General features: G+C 37.8%; 1 pseudogene; it reads left to right on the forward strand.

Annotated features, from left to right (window-relative positions):
• The first annotated feature begins 1,567 nt into the window (after positions 1 to 1,567).
• LOC138153098 (ADP-ribosylation factor-like protein 1 pseudogene) lies at positions 1,568 to 2,127 on the forward strand (annotated as a pseudogene).
• Positions 2,128 to 6,150: the final 4,023 nt, after the last annotated feature.

Here is a 6,150-nt window from a genome sequence, read left to right on the forward strand (position 1 = left end):
AAATAAGAGAAAATATAGACTAGTATAAAAATTCACTGGAAATCTCAATCTCCCCCAAAAGGAGGGAATAACTACATAACAGGTACAAGTAGAGACTCAAAGGAAAAAATGATTTTCCCCAAGGACTACATGAATACCTAGAAAAAAAATGAAACAAGAGGTAAAAAGCAAAATAAAAGCTTTAGAGGAAATTATTGGAAGAAGATTAAACAGCTAAGAAGAGAAAGAGCTGAGACTTAAAGAAGTAATGTGTCCTAAAAAAATGGAATAGAACAAATAGAAACCAATGGCTTCATAAGATCACAAGTTAAAATAGAACAGAATAAAAGATTGAAAAATAGAAGATATAAGATATCTGATATAAACAATAGCTCTTACCTGGAAAATAGGTCAAGATAATTTAATACCTATTACACTCCATGAAAACTATGATTTAAAAAAACCTGACCACTATTTCAAGAAATTATAAATAGAAACCCTCTAGCTCTATTAGGAGCAGAAGGTAGAGAGAAGATAAAATAATATGCTGACCATCCCCTGAAAGAAACTCCAAAAGAAAATGTCCTAAGAATATGGAAGCCAAAATCTAAAACTTCCACATCAAAGAAAAAATATTGCAAACATATAGAAAGAAACCATTTAAGTACCAAGAATCTTGTCTAGATAATATAAAAAATATCAGCCTATAGGGAAAGGTGGGAAGGATTGGGAGGAGTTATTTATTAAGGGGCTGCTCTGTGTCATACACTATTCTAAGTGTTTTATAGATATTTTACATTTTCTCTTTGAAATATTATCTCACTTGAGCTTCCACTACAAACCAGTGAAAATTTTGTGGTACAATATTCCAAAAGTCAAACACAAAATAACTTATCAAAGTTGAATGTAATCATACATGGGGGGAAAGAGGCTTTTAATGGGAGAGAGGACTTTCAAATATATCTGATGAAAAGACCAAAGCTAAATGGGAACTTCAAATGCAAACACAGGACTCAAGAGATATCTGCAAAGGCACATTATTTGAGCAGTTCTAAGAGGCTATTTGATGATATATTGCTAACATTCCACCAAGGGTAAGAAACAACCATCTCATCAAAACCTTAGTGTCTTCAAAGGGTATCAATGGAATATAACAAGAATATATGTAATGAATATAGTAAAAAAAATTTAAATGGAGGATCTAGAATTGGATTTTATCTGTTTTGAGAGTTTTAAGAGACAAAAGAGTAGGGAGAGTAAAAGGAATCCACTGGTGTAGAAAGGAGGGAGAAAGAGATGGAACTTGTTATTTCTCATAATTGGAACAAGTTAAAAGAAAAACATAAACATGGTAGAAAGAATAAAGGGAATAGGTTTCGATTGAGTCACCCTTCTCAGAAACTGAAAGGAAAGTTGAACACATACATACATAGTTTGCTATAGAAATATATTCAATTCGCTTTCTCCCCGACCCCGCTTCTGCCGGGAGTCTGACGTGGAAGTCGCTGCCGCAAAGGCCACTTTGCTGGGGCCGGGGCTGGGGTCGGCTGCAGCGGCGCTAAGGCCCGAGACTTTGTAGGACTCTGGGGCGCCGGCGCAACCATGGGTGGCTTTTTCTCAACTATTTTTTCCAGTCTGTTTGGAACTCGGGAGATGAGAATTTTAATTTTGGGATTAGATGGAGCTGGAAAAACAACAATTTTGTACAGATTACAAGTTGGAGAAGTTGTTACTACTATTCCCACCATTGGTTTCAATGTTGAGACGGTAACATACAAAAACCTTACATTTCCAGTCTGGGATTTAGGAGGACAGACAAGTATGAGACCATACTGGAGATGTTATTATTCAAACACAGATGCAGTCATTTATGTTGTAGACAGCTGTGATCGAGACCGCATTGGAGTTTCCAAATCAGAGTTAGTTGCCATGTTAGAGGAAGAAGAGCTAAGGAAAGCGATTTTAGTGGTGTTTGCAAACAAACAGGACATGGAACAGGCCATGACCCCTACAGAGATGGCAAATTCACTCGGGCTTCCTGCCTTGAAAGACCGAAAATGGCAGATTTTCAAGACATCTGCAACTAAAGGCACTGGCCATGATGAGGCAATGGAATGGTTAGTAGAAACATTGAAGAGCTGGCAGTAGCCTGTAATGGGAATGCAAATTTGGAAGATCTTCCCTGCCCCTAGGCTAAAATGTACCTGAAGCCTGGGGAGGGAGGCTTGTTTTTCAGTAGATACTTCTTGATTGGCCAGTGAGTCAATAAGGTTGTTACATTCTCTGAGCCAGGAGAAGGCTATATAAGCCCTGATGTGTAGCTTTGTTTTGGGACTCACTTTGAGAAGTGCTCTGTGATTTGATCTGAATTCTGGGAAGCCGTTGTTGAGAGTTCCCCGGCTTTGAAAAACCCAGATGTGGAAACCCAGATGTTGACTGGGTATGGATGTAATGGTTGGACAGTTTGGAAAGCTGTCTACTTGATCTGTTAGTGTCTTGATAATTCTGTCTGTATATTTTGAAGTTTGGGGTGCTGACCTTTTCCCCCTGAACAAGGTAAACGATATATGTCTGACTGATTAAAGTAAGCTTGTTAACCCATTTTGAGTTGCTTTCCTTTAACAAAGCAGATCCAAGAACCTGTATGGGCAGCAAACCCTGAGGACGCGCTTGGGGTGCTTGCTGCTACATAGCCTCACACAATGAAGGTGATATCAGGCATCCTTTCTGGAACAGTCAAAAGAGCCACCCACTACCACCAAACATTACTACAGTTTCTGGCATCTACTGGACTGACTGAAACACTCGTAATATTGAAAATAAAGTTTTTGTTCAAGGGATACCTTATCTTGATTGAACCAACTGAATGTCAATTCTGTATTATATAATATTTTCTTGTTTTTTGTTTTGTCAAGGTAGAATCTATCTGTTCATTTGTATGGAATTTCTAGCCAGGTATGGCCCTTTTGAAAAATGCATCCTTGTTGGAATTAAAATTTAATTTTGGAGTTAAAAAAGAAATATATTCAATTCACATAGGAAGCAAGCAAGGATATGATGAATAGTGTTGAGGAAAGATAATACTGGGGAAGGGAGGTCACAAGCAAAACAAGCTTTCTGATTCCTGAGGTGGAGGGAGGTTCAAAAAAAAAAAGAAGAAAAGAACTAGAATCTAAAGTGATGTCTGTCAACTGGGAAGTACTGAATAAATTGTGGCATATGAATTAAATAGAATATCATTACATTTTTTTTTGCTTTTTTTGGAGGGGCAATTGGGGTTAAGTGACTTGCTCAAGGTCACACGGCTAGGTTTTTGTGTTAAGTGTCTGAGGCCAGGTATGAACTCTGGTCCTCCTGATTCCAGGGCTGGTGCTCTATTCACTGTGCCACCTAGCTGCCCCAATATCATTACATTTTCAGAAATTGCAAAAGAGATGATTTCAGAGAATCATAGGTAATATGAACTGATGCAGAGTGAAATAAGCAAAACAAGAAAAACACTGACACAAAGACAACAATATCATAAATAAAAACAACTTTGAAAGATTTAAGAACTATTATCAAGGAAATAATCACCCATGTATCTAGAGGACCTATGATGAAGCATATTATCTATCTCCTGAGAGAGAAATTTTTTTTCCATTTTTCAAATGCTTTATTAACTTCTGATTTACATCATTCATTTCCACCAGATTTTGAGTTGCAAATTTTCTCCCCATTTTTTCCCTACCCACCACCCCAAAATAGCAGTCCCATAGGATATCCCCTCCTCCACTCTGCTCTCTCCCATATTTTTTCCCATACCCCTTTTGACTTTTCCAGTAGGGCATGGTGGATCTCTATGCCCCAGTGCCTGTATATCTTATTTCCCAATTACATATAAAATAGTATTAATAATAGTATATATATATATATATATATATATATATATATATATATATATTTAAACATTTGCTTTTAAAACTTTGAATTCCAGATTCATTCCCTTCCTCCCTTGTCACCCACCCTTACTGGGAAGATAAGCAGTTCAGTATAGGTTGCACATGTGTAGCTAATGCAAAACAATAACATAGTAGATATATTGTATAAGACTGACTATATTTCCCTCCCTCTTTTCCCACCTCCCACTTGTTCTATTCTCTACTTTGATCCCATCCCCTTTCAAAAGTGGGTGCTTCCAACTTCCCTCCCCCCCAGTCTGCTCTCCATTCCATCATCCCCCCTCTCATCCCCTTCCCCCCTACTCTCCTGTAGGGTGAGATATGCTATTTAGTGTGTATTTCATTCCCTCCCCAAGCCAAATTCAATGAGAATAAGGTTGACCCATTCCCTTTTGCCTTCCTATTCTTCCCCTCCATTGTAACCATATTCCCTTGCCTCTTCTATATGAGATAGTTTACCCCATTCTGTCTCTCCCTATCTCCTCTCATCATATTCCCCTCTCACCTCTTAATTTCACCTTTTAAGTATCATCCCTTCCTATTAAATTGGTCCTGTGCCCTCTAGCTATGTATACCTGTAAACATATATACACACATTCACATATGTATTCATATGCCCATATACCCTCATACATATGTATGTGTATATATATGTATGTGTGTGTGTATTCCCTTCAACTATTTTCATACTTAGAAAAGTTTCATAAGTTACAATTATTGTTTTTCCATGTAGGAATGTTAATAGTTCAACTTTGATAAGTTCCTTATGATTTCTTTTCCCTGCTTACCTTCTCATGCTTCTCTTGCTTCTTGTATCTGAATGTCAAATTTTCTATTCAACTCTGTTTTTTTTTTTCTGCAAGAATGCTTGAAAGTCCTCTATTTCACTGAATGACCATATTTTCCCCTGAAATATGATACTCAGTTTTGCTGGGTAGGTGATTCTTGGTTTTAATCCCAGCTCCTTTGACCTCTGGAATATCATATTCCAAGCCCTTAGATCCCTTAGTGTAGAAGCTGCCAGATCCTGGATTATCCTGATTGCGTTTCCACAATATTCAAATTGTTTCTTCCTGACTGCTTGTAATATTCTCTCCTTAATCTGGGAATTCCGGAACCTGGCTATAATATTCCTAGGAGTTTTCTTTTTGGGACCTTTTTTAGGAGGTGATCAGTGGATTCTTTCAACCTCTATTTTGCCCTCTGGTTCTAAAACATCAAGGCAGTTTTCTTTGAGAACTTCCTGGAGAATGATTTCTAGGTTCTTATTTGATCATGGCTTTCAGGTAGTCCAATGATTTTTAATTCTCTCTTCTGGGTCTACTTTCCAGGTGAGTGGTTTTTCCCATGAGATATTTCACATTGCCTTCTATTCTTTCATTTGTTTGGATCTGTTTAACAGCATCTTGATTTCTCATAAAGTCATTAGCTTCCATTTGCTCCAATCTAATTCTGAAGCAATGATTCTCCTCAGTGAGCTTTTGAGATTCTTTTTCCATCTGACAAATTCAGCTTTTTAAGGCATTCTTCTCCTCATTGCCTTTTTGAGCCTCTTTTGCCATTGAGTTAGTCTATTTTTTAAGGTGTTATTTTCCTCAGTCAGGCTGTTGATTCTCATTTTGTAATTTTCTTGCATTGTTCTCCTTTCTCTTCCCAATTTTTCCTCACTTCTCTTATCTGCTTCTTAAGGTCCTCTATGGCCTGTAACCAGCTCATATTTTTCTTTGAAGCTTTTGGTACAGGAGTTCTGACTTCACTGTCTTCCTCCTGTTCCATGCTTTGCTCCTTTTTGTCTCCAAAGTAGGAGTCTAATGTTGGAATCTTCTGTCTGCTTTGTTTCCTTTGCCAGGTCATGTTGCCCCTAGGTCACTTGACCCCTGGGTTTTTTGCCACAGTAGGCAAGCTGGACACACACCCCAGGACCTGCACCTAATGCAACACTGCCATCAACATTAACCATGACTTTACCAAAGATACTGCTAGAATAGAGTTAAAAAAAAGGCTGAATTTTAAGAACTTTCTCTGGCCAAGGTGTGTTTGTGCTGGGGTTGGGGGAGATCGATTGGAGACCGATCGAGGAAAAAAAAACTTAATATGGACATGCTGTGGATTCATTTTATTGACTTACTTGTTAAAAGTTATTTTTTTCCCTTTCATCTTTTACATTTGGGAGGTTTGCCAGAGTCATGGCAGCAAAACTCATGTCAAGGAAAAAGAGGGTCATTGAATT

Source organism: Petaurus breviceps, unplaced genomic scaffold, assembly GCF_028583685.1.
Source record: "Petaurus breviceps papuanus isolate PSGF00001 unplaced genomic scaffold, PetGlider_PUasm1.0 90977, whole genome shotgun sequence".
NCBI lineage: Eukaryota > Metazoa > Chordata > Mammalia > Diprotodontia > Petauridae > Petaurus > Petaurus breviceps.